The sequence below is a fragment of the Sarcophilus harrisii genome, chromosome 2 (assembly GCF_902635505.1).
Source record: "Sarcophilus harrisii chromosome 2, mSarHar1.11, whole genome shotgun sequence".
NCBI classification, from domain to species: Eukaryota; Metazoa; Chordata; class Mammalia; order Dasyuromorphia; family Dasyuridae; genus Sarcophilus; species Sarcophilus harrisii.
In genome coordinates, this window is record NC_045427.1 from 292585570 (window position 1) to 292601650 (window position 16081).

Here is a 16081-nt window from a genome sequence, read left to right on the forward strand (position 1 = left end):
AATATAATTTCGACTTACTTTCTCTATGCTGTATATTCTTTTGCACAAAATCAAAGTAATATCTTGTAAATGTCAGCTTATATTTGAAGTTACGTGACTTGAGATATCATTATTTGGGGTAGAAAAGGAGTTTCCCTTGTGGTAGGTAGCTAAATCAATTCTACAATTCACTGGTTAAATATCATATTGGTCAATTATGAAAAGAAATTTTTTGCAATGTTTCTATGTAAAAATTTTCTTTCACTAGGACTAGGAAAAAGAGTCTTTTGCCATTCCAGTAAACTTTAGTATTCAATGTTAATAGGCAAAAAGGCAACTCATTTGTCAGGTATTTTAGTTTCAAATGGGAAGGCTGACGTGTAAGAGAATCGTGCAAATATTTTTGTGTTACTGTTACCAAATAAAGATATAAATAGCAATTCCAGTGCTTGCTTCTTGTTTATGCTAATAAATGTATTTCACTAAAAATTAGCTATTGTCTTCTAGAAAATCTAATTTTCTATACTAGTAAACGTATTTCAATATTTCCTATTTTCTTAAGTAAATTGCATCTAAAACTAACAAGTAAGTGTTATTTTTTTAAAGCTGGAAAAGTGCTTGGAAATTAACTAGTCTAACATTAAATTCAATATGAGCATTTAAAAATAGAATTTTATTACTATATTGTGCTTCTATATCAATTCCTCCTCTAAATATATCCCTTCCCAGTGAATTATCCATTGTAAATAAAAAAGAAAAAGAAGGTAAGTTCTCAAATGTAACCAAGCTGTTAATTGAATCTGACAGATACATGCAATGTTTTGTACTCCTTCTCCAGTGAAGTGAGGTTCATTTTCTTATCTTTTCTGTCCTCATCTTTTCTTTAGAAACAATCTGGAGACTATTTTTCAAAGCACTAATGGACTAGTTGAAAATATAAAAGAAGAGAATAAAATAGCAGTCAAAGTAAGTAGTGGTGATATAACTCAGTGAACAAAGGGCTGGACCTGGATTCAGAAAGTGCTTAGATGACAGTATATAGCCTCAGACACTGATTTGCTATGTGAGCACAATAAATTCATATAACCTCTGTTTCAGTTTCCCTATTTGTAATAATATCTACTTTCCAGATTTCTTGGAAAATGAAATGAGATATTTATAAAGCAGAAGTGTAATAGTTGTTATTGTCATCATCATAGTAGTAATTCAGGTAACACACTTGAAGCATTTATATTTATAAGTGTAGAAGCAGACATAGCCATAATTAAGCTAAATTGCCTGCTTTAAATGTTCAGTTATGGTGAGGGTGAGATCTGGGGCTGTTCATAAAGAGCTGGAGAGGATGGAGAGAAGAAATTTATGACAGCCCTCATGAAATATTTAGTTCTCTTATAGGGGGATTAGATCATCTCTGCTTTGGTGTAGAAAACTACAAGCAACATGTTGAGATTCCAAAAAGGCAGATTTTGCCTCTCATTAAAACATATTTTTGAGAATAAGTGCTATTCCATAGCTGAATAAGACTTCAGCAGTAATGGATTCTTGTTCTCTTGACTTCAAATAAAATGGGATGAACACTTGATAATATATCAAAAAGAAGAATCTTTTTCGGGTATGGACTCATCTAGATGATCTCTGAGTTCCCTTCCAATGATGAACTTCTGTGATTCTTGTAACCTTTATTAACAGCTACATATCCAGCTTTAATTTCCTTATTTCAGAAACTTTGCCTTGATCATTCTATAATCATGAAATTTAAAACAAAACCCATACGTATAATTGTTTTGTTACTTATAGAAACTACATTTTAGGATCTTTGAAATCATCTACTCTAGCACTCTCATCTTATTTTATTTTTTAAACATATGTAATCCTTTTATTTTATTTTTTATTAAAGCTTTTTATGTACAAAACATATCCATGGATAATTTTTCAACATTGACCCTTGAAAAACTTTGTGTTCCAAATCTTCCCCTCCTTCCCCCTAACCCCTCCCCTAGATGGCAGGTAATCCAATACATATTAAATATGTTAAAATATATGTTAAATCCAATATATGTATACATATTTATACAGTTACATTACTACACAAGAAAAATTGGATCAAAAAGGAAAAAAAAAACTGACTCATTTTATTGATAGGGAAATCAAGACCTAAATGAATAGGAAATGTCATCAAAAGTCTCTTAGTAGATAAGTCAAAATCTACTAAATGCTTTTTCCATTATTTGATACTGTCTTTTGTAGAACATCAGCTCTTCATCTAAGTATACTTTATTTACAATCAACTATATCAACTTGATTGTAAGAATATTTAATCTAGCCACCTGTAAACATATAATGAGTTGGTTTTGTTGTTGTTTAATTTTGTATAAAGTTTGACAGAATATGATTGCGAATATAGTAATAACAGTTAGCTAACAATGTATCATTTACTATGTATCAGGTATTATATACTTTACAATTATGATCTCATTAGATTTCCTCCAACAACCAAGGTATTATTATCCATATTTTACAGATGAGAAAACTAAGGTGTATGAAAATTATTTGACTTGCCCTAACTCCTAAGTGTCTGAAGTCACATTTGAACTTAGATCTTCCTGATTTCAGTTATGATACAATGGATAGAGAGTCAGACTTTATCATAAAACCTTTTATTCATTTACGTTTCATAGAGTATTTTTTTACTTAATAATATTGAGAGAAGGCAATTCCTCTTTCTGATATTAACTTATGTTAACTCTCTGAGCTTTACTTTCTCCATCTATAAAATGAAAAGGTTGTATTAAATGATCTCTCCCTACCCTGAAATTTCTGGGCATTTTTTAAAAAGTGAGAAAGTAGAAGTACATGCAATATTTAATACTGGACAATGTCTTGTGATAAGTTAGTAAATATCTTGGACTGGATCAACCATGAAATGACTTTTTTCCTCCCTATATCATATCGTAGTTCTTATCTCAATTTGTATGAAATTTGGTGCCCCACTGGCTAAGTAGGTGCCATTTTGTTGAATGACAATCGCATGTTGGAACAAAACTAAGCTGCCAGATCTGGCCTCGTTATTCCTACATAATTTTAGTTTTAGGAAGATGTAATAGAGAAGATGAAAAAAAAATGGTGAAGCATTCTAGGTTCTTGGGGTCTCAGTTTCCTCATCTGTAAAACAAAGACAATTATGCTAGTTAAATTCATGGATTCTTTCCAGCTCTGATATTATGTGATTCTATAATTCTGTGAAAAAAGGGCAGGTCAATCCTTGAAGTCTGTCTAGACTTTCTCTTCCTGATTCCAATCCAACCATATGGAAACATTAGGGAGTCAATGTACAGCCAAGAGTCAGTCAGGGATTGATAATGTGTGGTCATAAAATGTTTTCAAATTAGGTTCAAAGCTGGAAGAACTATTATCAAAAGAATTACTTAGTAAGATGATGTCCATCTCTCAGTCTCTTTTACATGACAACTTGAAATGAGGAAAGGCTACTTTGAGCTGCCATGTGGAGAAGGAATAGCAGGCTTCATTCTTTGACCGAGCAGTCATGAGTCCATGAGCACATGGTGACTCTATTCCTTTTCTATTTGTTCTTTCTTGATCTTTGTCAAATGAGTAAATTTACATAATCATATTGTTCAAGCATAAACATTGTGACTCCAGAAGATCCAAAGATGGCACTGGCAACCAAAAACAGTAAAGTTGCTGTTTTTAACATCTATTCCTCTACCTTTACTTTCTTAATTTAAAAAAAAAAAAATCTAAATGCTAATAGAATTAGTTGCTTGATTTTTGATGGTGACCCTAACTAACAGCCAGAAGATAAGAGTGTTAAAAGCCAAAGCTCCTCAGGATTATTTCTCTTCAAATTAGTAGTTCATTAACTTCAACCTCAAGAAGATGAATGAAGGGTAAGGGAGTAATTTCATAATGATTACAGGTTCTTTTATTGGAGAGATTTTTATTTCAAGTTAAGGAGATACAAAACAAACAAACAAGCAAGCAGATATTTACTTACCCAACTGCTTCTTCTCTTGTCTCTCTTCATTTTGAGAAGAATAATTACCTTTTACATAGAATATACACAGATATTTATTGATGGAAGGAGTGAATATGTCTTGTGGAGTTTTTCTGTTTGAGATGGACAGGGGCCCTTGACTCCAGAAGAACTGAGAAAAGAGAGGAAAGGGAGAATTGAGTTTTATTTTTCTTCCCTTAAAGAAAATTCTTTGCTGAATCTTTTACTACCACCTCACCCCATATCCTTTCCCATAAGCCAAAAGGAGAGCTTTGAACTAAATGTTTTCTTCTATGCTTCAAATAATTATAATATTATTGTGTGTGTTCCTTTTAAAACATCCATCTTAATTTCTACAGCATTTGTCTTATTCTTCCCTCAGAATAAAAATAAAATTCTCCAAAAAGCTTTTGTAATGTCATTTCTGAATGTTGGGTAGAATTTAATCATGCTTCCTTCTTGCTTTTGCAGTTTTTTTTCCCACATATTCAGCTTTATTTCCCTTATCTCTTTCTCAGAATTGCACATTTAGCTCACTGAATGAAGACATTAGCTATATGAATAGAGTACTTTGTATGCTGCAGACTCGTGAATGGAATCAATTGGATTCATACATATGAAATGCCAGGATTTTGATTTAGGAAGTCGAATCTATAAGTGCTATTGCATTGCACAAAATTTTACTGGTCTTTCTCATTTTTGCCCTCATCAACAGCCATATCAATGAAGTGTAGCCACACATTATAGTTCAGTCTGCAAATACTTGCTATTTCACCTAGATGTTAGTGAGAGCTTATAGCTTTTTCTAGGTGGCCAGGCAATTTTTAGAATGCAGATCATTTCAAGGGGTCATCATTTTGTTCACCATAGCTTTGCAATATTCATATTACTTAAGTTGTAAGCTTTGTGAGCCATACATTTTCTCTTAAACTTTAGTATATCCCCTTTAAGATTAATCAGAGACTCTTGAAAACAAGATGCATACACACATGCATATATATACATCTATATACACACACACACATATACATACACACATGCATCCATATATATACATATATACACATCCATATAGATATGCATATACATATATACATACACATATATGGATGGAGAGAGAGAGAAAGAAAGAGAGTTGAATAATATCTAAGCCTTCAATAGCAAGGCAGTTTGGTAGGGTTAAAAGAGAATAGACAAGAATACTGAAATCTAGTCCCAACTGTCACTTAATTGTTGTGTGGTTTTGGGCATTTCACTTATATAGTACTGTCTGGGTCTCATTCTTCTCATCCCTAAACTGTAAACAAAAGTAGTTGAACTGTCTGGTTCACAGGTTTCCTGAGAAGATGAAAGAGAATGAAAGTGAAAGTCCTTTATAAATTTTGTTGTGATAAAAGTCTGTGATGAAGCGAATATGAAGCACAAAAGTCCCAAACATAATCTATTTATTGGCAAGACTAACAGTGCAGGTCAGTGGTCTCTCAATGACCAGAGATGCATTAGAACAGAGAGAAGTATCTTTTATATTGCTGTTAAAAGTATAGGATGGGTTTACTTTTAGTTTGATTCATAAGAGGGGATTTCCAAGACTTTTGACAACAATTAATCAAAAAGGAAAGTTTTGTGTTACTAACCCATGATCAGGCAGAACAACTGATGATCAAATGTTTAATGACCCCAAGAGTTTACCCCTCCCCTGCCTTCCTATCCTGGGAAAGAACTCAAGTTAAAACCCAGAAAAATAGGGAAGTTATACTTTTATTAAGAAGTCAGACCTTTTTTTTTAGATTTTTTCCTTAAATTGTCTTACCCAAAGTTGTGTTGTTGTTCTGTCATCTTCACTTATGTCCAAATTGAAACCCTATTTGGACTTCCTTTTCAAAGATACTGGAATGTTTTCCATTTCCCTCTGCAGCTCACTTGCCCAGGGATACTCAGTTGCTAAGTATCTGAGTATATATTTGAACTCGGAAAGATGAGTCTTCCTGAGACCAGGACCAGAGCTCTATCCACTGTATCACTTAGTTGTCTGAAATACTACCTTAACTTTTAACTGATCCCCTGACTCTTGTTTCTTCACATTTCAATCATTTCTTCATTTAACTGCTAATATTATTTTTTTAAATGTTTGTTTTCTTGATGTTACTCTTTCACCATTTAAGCTCCAGTGGCTCCCTATTATTTCCAGGATCAAAAAAAAAGTTCTCTATTTGACATTGAATACCAAATTCTTCCAACCTTTCTAGCTTTCTGATACTTTACCTCTTCTCATAGGCTATCTATATATCTATATAGCTATATATATATTTATGTACTGGCCTTTTTATAGTTCCTCAAACATAACATTCCATCTCCCATCTATATGCCTTTGCACTTGCTTTCCTTAATACTTAGAAATCTCTGCTCTCTTATCTCTCCCTTTCACTTTTTTCTGGCTTCCTTCAGACTCAGACCAAATCCTACTTTCTATGAAAGTTGTTTTTTTTCAGGTCTCTCTACTTGCTGATACCTCACTCAGATTAATTTCATCTTTTCTATATATGCCTAATATGTATCTAATCATGTACATATTGTCTTCTGCCATTAGAATTTCTTTCTTTCTTTTTTTTTTTTTTTTATTTAATAGCCTTTTATTTACAGGATATATGCATGGGTAACTTTACAGCATTAACAATCTGCCATTAGAATTTACATTCCTTGAGGGAACCAACTGTTTTTGCCTTTCTTTTAGCAAAGCATATGATATATAACGATTGCTTAAATAAATGTTTGTTGTCTATCATGAAAGGTAATATGATATGGGGAAGAAGTCATATAATGTTGTCTGGAAGATATAAGGCTCAAATTCTGCTTCTGACATCTACTAGCTCTGTAACTGATCACAAATCAATTAGCCTTTCAATGTCCCATAGACTTCCTCACAGGTACAATTTTTGTACTGGAAGTTCACCACAATAATGAAATCACAGATCTAGAATGATCCCTCTTTGAAGATACATAAACAATCAATATTCATTCCTTTGCATGTCCCTTATGTAACTGTACGTAGATCTTAGAAAATGATTGCTAGGTAATAGTGTACTCTTGTGGGTACAGAATATTTACTTAGATAAATTATTCAATTTTTCAATTTCAGAGAGTTGTAAGGAAATTCCCCTAGGGGGAAGGCTAATTTTTCTCCTTTCAGTGAAAAAAAAAACATACAAAAAACAAAACAAAACAAAGTTTTAAATATATATCCATATAAATAATGCACAAACACGCATATATATATATATATATATATATATATATATATATTAAAATGTGTTATTTGTCAATGTCTAATGCTTTCTATGACTTATGGGAGGACAATCTTGCTTGCAGATATCTCACTGACATTGTCACCTATTCTCCTTAATGAAGTTTTATGTTGACATTAATGGAACATTGCTTATTCTGAGCCAGGCAAGAAGAGAAAGATTTGTAAAATAATGTATCTAATTGCCACACTCTTGGGAAGATATGAATCAGATAATGTTGTCAAACTTAGGGAGATAGCACTACTTCAGCTGGCGCTTTGAATAAATTTGAAAATTTATACTAGATACTATCTATTTCTAGCATGCAATAAGTTTGGACACAAGTTAGGGAGCTATGTTAAAATGTCACCTGAGTAAAGTATCTTCTCAGCAGAACTACGTTTTTTTATTGGGTCTGTGAATTTCCAGTCATTAAATATATACTGAAGTCAAATGCAAATGATTTTGAGATGATTTACTATTTCAGTTATTTCATTGCTTTCCTGCGGCACCGGGCTTAGTACCTGTCACAGGCATATACAGCTGTGTATTTTATACCTTTGAGTAAGCTTTGCTTGTTTTCAAAGTAGGAAGCTGGATTATGGGAGAATAAAGAAGGTATGTGTCTGAGACCAGAAGTGAGTGTGGGAAAGACCTTGTTGAATTGTCATGCAAACAACCCAAGATAAAATGAGAGTTCTATATACACAGTAACAAGAACACTGAATGTAGAATTAGAGAAATCAAGAGTTCATTCCAATTTTACACACTTGCTAGCTACATATAAAAGAGGTGATGAAAAGAGAGCATGTATTGATAGGGAAGAGATAAAGATGGTGGTGAATTTCAGAGAATAAAGAATGACTGATAGGGATCTTTCCTCAAAATGGAGGATCTCAAAAGAACTTCAACTAGGAAAAGAGGCCATAAGAGATGAAGAGAGGGGGTATATGAATCATGATGGTAAAATTCAAAGGAAGCGCAAGAATTTATGCCAATTTCATGACTTAGAATATAGTTAATAGAAAATAAATACAAAATTTTCTTCCTTTGCTTATTAATTCTTTATAAACATAATTATTTTACTATCATTTTTAAGTTAAAAACACTAATGTTCTATTTTGAAAAAATATCTTCAATAAAAATATATTTTAATGTGAAGTTGATAACAAAGAAATTTATTTAAAATAAAATTGTGACTCCTTAAATTAAAGCAATGTAAATGTGCAAAAATGTTTTGTGGCATCCCTTTTTGTAGTAGCAAGAAACTGGAAGAATGACTGAATAAGTTATGGTATATAAATGCTATGGAATATTATTGTTCTATAAGAAATGATCAGCATGGTGATTTCAGAGAGGCCTGGAGAGACTTACATGAATTCATGCTGAGTGAAATGAACAGATGCAGGAGATCATTATACACAGCAACAAGATACTATAATCAATTCTGATGAACATGACTCTCTTCAACAATGAGATGATTCAGACCAGTTCCAATGATCTTGTGATCAAGAGAGCCATCTACACCCAGAGAGAAGACTGAGGGAACCGAGTGTGGTTCACTACATAGCATTTTCACCTTTTTTGTTGTTGTTTGCTTGAATTTTATTTTCTTTCTCATTTTTTCAGGTTTGTTTGATTTTTCTTGTGTAGCAAGATAATTGTACAAATATGTATGTATATATTGGATTTAAAATATATTTCTACCATGTTTAACATATATTGGACTACTTGCCATCTAGGGGAGGGGATGAGGGAAAGGGGAAAATTAGAACACAAGGTTTTTGCAAAGGCTAATATTGAAGAATTGTCCATGCATATGTTTTGAAAAATAAAAAGCTTTAATAAAGAAAAATAAATAAAGCAACGTAGAAAGAATGGCTTTGTTAGGAGGCTGGTCAGCTTAGTTTTTCTTTTACTGACAAAATAATGGTTTCATCTTAATTTTTTTCCTAGATATTCCTTTATCTGCCTCTGGAAAGTTTCTGTTAACTTAAAATGAACATGAAAAATGAATTTAACAGCTGAACAGATGCATTTGAAATATAACAGATGGACCTCCATTTTCATAGGTGAGGTGATCCATATCCATTTTATGAAGTTATAGGAACTTGGAAATAGGAGGCAAAAGAAGTTACATTAAGATTTAAAACATTATTTATAGCATTGTACCATGGTTCAAGGCAGTTAGGTGATTCAGTATTTAGGGCTTGAAGTCAGGAAGACTCACTTTCTTGATTGCAAATCTGGTCTCCTACACTTATCACCTGTTTGTCCCTGAACAAGCCACTTACCCCTGTTTACCTCAGTTTTCTTATCTGCAAAATGAGCTGGAGAAGGAAATGACAAATCATTCTAGTAGCTATGCCAAAAAAAACCCAAATATGATCATTAAAAGTCAGACATGACTGAAAATTGACTGAACTAAAGGTATTAATTCAATGGGTCTTACTATTTCATTCAATTTGATATATCATTGTCAGAGTTCATTTAGAGCAAAAAGAAGGTAGGGTGTCCAATGGAAAGAACACTGACTGGCTCTTGAATAAAAAGGATTATATTTAAATTAAATTTAAATTAGATTGCCTCTGATATGAGACCTTAGGCAATTCATCTTGCCTCTCCCAACATTAGTTTCCTCATCTGTACAATGCAACTTGAATTAGATAACCAGGGACAGCTAGATGGTACAGAGAATAGAACAATGACCTTGAAGTCAAACGGACCTGAGTTCAAATCCAACCTTAGGCACCTAATACTTACTAGCTGTGTTGCTTAACTTCAACTACCTTGCAAAGAAATAAAATAAAATAAACCACATTGTATTCTAAGTCTGAGTCTCAGATTTTTTTTCACTTATATCACCCAGATTTATTCCTCTCTTAAAATTAATATTCAGAGATTAGTTAGAGAAAACTAATTCTTTTTTTTAATTAAAACTTTTGATTTTCAAAATATACATGGATAATTTTTCAACAATGACCCTTGCAAAATCCTGTGTTTGAAATAATTAGATGTTAAACAAGTTAAAATATATGTTAAATCTAATATATGTATACATATTTATATAATTATCATGTTGCACAAGAAAAATCAGAACAAAAAGAAAAAAATTAGAAAGAAAACAAAATGCAAGAAAACAACAAAAAGAGTGAAAATGTTATGTTGTGATCCACACAGTCCTTTCTCTGGGTATAGATGGCTCTCTTCATCAAAGACTATTGGAACTGGCCTCAATTACCTCATTGTTGAAAAGAGCCATGTCTATCAAACATGATCTTCATATATTCTGGTTGTTGCTGTGTATAATGGATCTCCTGGTTCTGTGCACTTCATTTAGCAGTTCATGTAAGTCTCTCCAGACTTCTCGGAAATCATCCTGCTGATCATTTCTTATAGAACAATAATATAACATTTATATACCATAACTTATTCAAATATTCTCCAACTGATGGGCATCCACTCAGTTTCTAGGTTCTAGCCACTACATAAAGGGCTGCTACAAACATTTTTGCACATGAGGGTCCCTTCCCTCCTTTAAGATCTTTTTGGGATATAAGCCCAGTCGAAACACTGCTGGATCAAACGTATGCACAGTTTGATAACTTTTTGAGTATAGTTCCAAATTGCTCTCCAGAATGGTCGGATTCATTCACAATTCCACCAACAATATATCAGTGTCTGAGTTTTCCCACATCCCCTCAAACATTCATGATTATCTTTTCCTGTCATCTTAGCCAATCTGACAGTTGTGTAGTGGTATCTCTACTTAAGTTGTCTTAATTTGCATTTCTCTGATCAATAGTGATTTGGAACACCTTTTCATGTGGCTATTAATTGTTTGAATTTCTTCATCTGAAAATTGTCTGTTCATATCCTTTAGCCATTTATCAATTGGAGAATGGCTTGATTTCTTATAAAGTTGAGTCAATTCTCTATATATTTTAGAAATGAGGCCTTTATTAGATCCTCTGGATGTAAAAATGTTTAATTGGGAGTTTTTAATTTGTTCTTTTTGTAGCTTTTTTAGTTGCAAGCCTAATTCATTGACCTTCTCTGTCTCTCTTTTATGCAAGTAATTTTCTAGAGACATAAAACGTCCTCTAAGAACAGCTTCAGTGGCATCCCATAAATTTTGGTATGTTGCCTTATCAATGTTATTTTCTTAAATGAAATTATCAATTGATATTGTGATTTGTTGTTTCACCCATTCATTCTTTAGGAACAGATTATTTAGTTTGCAATTAATTTTTGATCTATTTCCCCCTGGCCTTTTATTGAATGCAATTTTAATTGCATCATGATCTGAAAAAAAAATACATTTACTATTTCTGCCTTTGATTTTGAGGTTGTTATGACCTAATGCATAGTAAATTTTTGTATAGGTTCCATGTACTGCCAAGAAAAAAAGTATATTCTTTTCTGTCTCCACTCAGTTTTCTCCAAAGATCTATCATCCCTAACTATTTTAGAATTCTATTTACCTCCTTAATTTCTTTCTTATTTATTTTGTAGTTTGATTTATCTACTTTTGAGAGAACAAGGTTTAGATTCCTCTACTAGTATAGTTTTGCTGTCTAATTCTTCTTGCAGTTCTCTTAGCTTCTCTAAGAATTTGGATGCTATATCATTTGGTGTGTATTTGTTTACTATTACTATTACTTCATTATCTATGGTATCTTTTAATAGGATGTAATTTCCTTCCTTTTCTCTTTTAATTAGCTCTATTTTTGCTTTTGTTTGATCTGAGATCAGGATTGCTAACCCTGTTTTTTTTAGTTCAGATGAAGTATAATAGATTCTGTTCTGGCCTTTTATCTTTACTCTGAATATATCACTCTGCTTTAAATGTGTTTCTTGTAAACAAATAATGTTAGGATTCTGGCTTTTAATCCAATCTGCTATCCACTTCTGTTTTATGGGAGAGTTCATCCCATTCCTATTCACAGTTAAAATTACTAACTGTATTTCCTGCAATCTTGTTTCCCCCCAGTTATACTTTTTCTCTTTTCTATTCCCTTTTCCCTCTCCCCAGTATTTTGCTTCTGACCACCTACTCCCTCAAATACTCCCCCTTTTACAACTTCTCCCTCTTTTTTATCTCTTTCCCCTGTCTGCTTCTGTTCCCTTTTTCCCTTCCCCTTTTCCATCCTCCTTCCCTATAGGGTGAGAACAGTTACTCTATGAAGCTAGATGTTTCTGATATTTTCTCTGAGCTGAATCTGATGAAAGTAAGATTCACAAAATGTTCATCCCCCTCTCTTCTTTCCCTCAATTGTAAAATGTCTTTTTTGCCTCTTCATGAGATGTAATTTACCCTATTGTAACTCCATTTTCCTCTTCTTCCAGTAGAAACAGCTTTTCTCCTCTAGTTTCTTTTTTTATATTGTCAAAATAAAATCAAATTCTACTTCTACCCTCTATGTATACCAATAACAGAGATTCATATCTCAAGACTTAAACATATCATCTTATATCCCTTATAGGGATTTAAATTTTTAACTTTTAAAGGAAAATTATTTTTTCCTTTCCTTTTTACCTTTTTATGATTCTCTTGAGTTCTATATTTGAAGATCATATTTTCTATTCAACTCTGGTCTTTCCATCAGAAATAAATGAAATTCACTTGTTTCATTGAATGTCCATCTTTTTCCCCTGAAAGAGAATGCTCAATTTTGCTGGATAATTAATTCTTTGCTGCAATCCAAGTCTCTTTGCCTTTTAGAATATCAAATTCCATGCCCTTTGATCCTTTAAAGTGGAAGCTCCTAGGTCCTAGATAATCTTGATTGTGGCTCCTCAATATTTGAATTGTTTCCTTCTGGCTGCTTGCAATACTTTTTATTGATTTGATCATTCTGAACTTTAGCTATGATGTTCCTTGGAGGTTTTATTTTGGGGTCTCGTTCAGGATGTGATAGATTAATTCTTTCAATGGCTGTTTTACCTTCTGGTTCTAGGATATCAAGGAACTTTTCCTTGATGATTTCCTGAAAAATGATGTTTAGGCTCTTTTTTTTTCATCATGGTTTTCAGGAAGTACAACAGTTCTTAGATTATCTCTCCTAGATTTATTTTTCAGGTCAGTCATTTTTACTCTAAGGTATTTTACATTTTCTTCTATTTTTTCTTTTTTTTTTTTTTTTGGTTTTATTTGTCTGATTCTTGAAGTCTTATTGAGTCATTCACTTCCATTTGTTCAATTATAATTTTTAGTTAATTATATTCTTCAGTTAGCTTTTTAAATCTCATTTTGCATTTTCTAATTGAACTTTAAATGAGATATTTTGTTTATTGAATTTTTTCCATTTCACACATTCTGTTTTTTCAATGAATTAGTTTCTTTTTCCTATCTATATTGTAAGGGTTTATATACTTTTTCCATTTCATCAAATCTATTTTTAAGGAGTTTTCTAATTTCTGTTTTTCCTTTTCTAAACTCTGTTGCAAAGTTCTCATTTCCTTTTCTCATTTTTCTTCTAACTCTCTTTTAAGATCATTTTTTAATTCTTCCAAGATAGTCTCGGGAAATGGGGACCAATTCATGTTATCTTTTGAGGCTTCAACTGGATCTGATGTGCCTTTAGGATTCTCTGGGTTTGAGGTCTGTTCTTCTCTTTCTCCATAAAAGCTATCTATGGTCAGTTCTTTTTGCTTTTTTTGCTCATTTTTAAAAGGTTGAGGTCTGCTTTTAGGGCAAAGTTTTTGTTTGCCTTAGGGCAGGTGTTACTGACTGACTTTTGGTGCCAACTAGACATGGCCAGGTGCAATGTTTTTCTGGATTTCAGAGGCTCACTATTTTGTATTTGCTTTGGGGGGTCTTACAGCTAATCTGCTGATGCAGTAGCTGGTAACCAGGACAGAATAGTCTAAGAGCCTACCTGTAAATTTCCCATTGCAAAGAAGTCACAGCACCCTGGCTCCCTGAATGTGCTATAGCTGCTTTAGGCCTCCTCCTCTGCCCAACTGAAAATTTTCTGAAGTTCTTCCAAAGTATGTTCTGCTGAAAATTTGTCACACTCCAAATATTTGTGGATTCTTTCACTCCAAAACCAGTTCAGAGGCTTGATCTGGTGGTGATCTGAGGGACACTAGGAGAAGTTCAGATAAAGACATGTGTACTCTCTGCCATCTTAACTCCACCTCCTGAGAAAAATAACTCAACAGGTACATTTTTCATAATATCTTGCATGACCTCTCTCACACATAGTCATGATTATATGCATATATACACACATATGCTTCATATATTAGCTATTGCTATTGTTTCTATTGTTGTTGATCAAATTGTTCCATCATATCTTATCTTTCATGACCCCCATAAATCATAGCATTCAAGGTCCTTCTGTCCTCCACTTTCTCTTTAAGTCTGTCCATGTTCATATTCATTATTTCCATGACCTTAACAAACTATCTCATTTCTGCTATGCCTCTTCTCTTTTTGCCTTCAATCATTCCTTATCTATCCTTATTTATAGATATATAGAAATATATAATATATATTTTTTTATTTTTATTTATTTATTATCCGATGAGCTCTGCATTCTCATCATGTGGCCAATGTATTTAAGTCTCAGCCTCAATATTTGACCTTATAATAAATAGTTTGAATTAATTTCTTTGAGGATAGACTGATTTGATCTCTTTGCTTTTCAGTGAACTCTCAAAAGTCTTCTCTAGCACCACAATTCAAAAGCATCAATTTTGAGGTAGTCCCCTTACACAAATAGACACACACACACACACACACACACACACACACACACGAGTATCTACTCCTATTATGAAATTAAAAGTCAATGTATTTTAAAATAACAGAGAACTTCTTGAACTTAGAAATTTAACTCTTAAATGATAGAAGTGTTTTCTGATATTGAGATAATAAACCTATCCTTTACTAACCACAATTCAATAAAAATTATCAAAAATTGTCACATACTAATATTATTACAAAGAATGTGTTGGCCAAGTAACAAGTTATTGGAATAATAAATAATTTTATAAAATAAAATCTTGACTATGAGCTAATATAGTAAAACTTGGGGAATTTCACCAAAACAGTACCAAAAAGAAAAGCTATATTTCCAAATATGTTCATCAACAAAAGAAAAAAAACAGAAATATATGAATTGGGAACATGACTTTAAAAAATCTATAAGCATAATATATCAAAAAATCTCAAAAAAACCACAAAATATAATTTTAAGAAAGTAGAGAAATAATTGTAGCAAAAAACCCACATTGAATTAATAAATAAAAACACAGGTTACTCACAAGATACAGAATGAAAAAATAGAAAATAATATTTCATTCAAAGTAACCACTTAAAATATAGTGTACTTGAAGTTCATCAATGAAGAAAGTTACTATACTTTCATGAATGCAACTAAAAAAATTGGCAAAAATAAAATTAGACTTAAATAACTTGAAAAGTATAAATTGTTTATGGTAGGACAGTGTAAGGTCAATAAAAATTTAGATATTTCCAGCATTAAAGACTTGGTATTTTAGCAATAAAAATATGAAAGTCTTTATACATTTCTATACAAAATAATAACACATTTTATCTAAAAGTCAATAATCATATAGAATTTTTTTTCTAAAACAAAGGTGAACTAAGTAAATCTAAAATTATGCTAAAATTACTAATCATCAAAATTATTTGAGTACTTTTTAAAACAAAAATTGCTCAATGGACTATATTAAGTAAACAATAATAAGAAGTAATTGGCCCTCATAGAATAGTGTCAAATGAAACAAGGGATACTATCTACTGGAGTGATGACTCTTCATTTAATAAATAGTT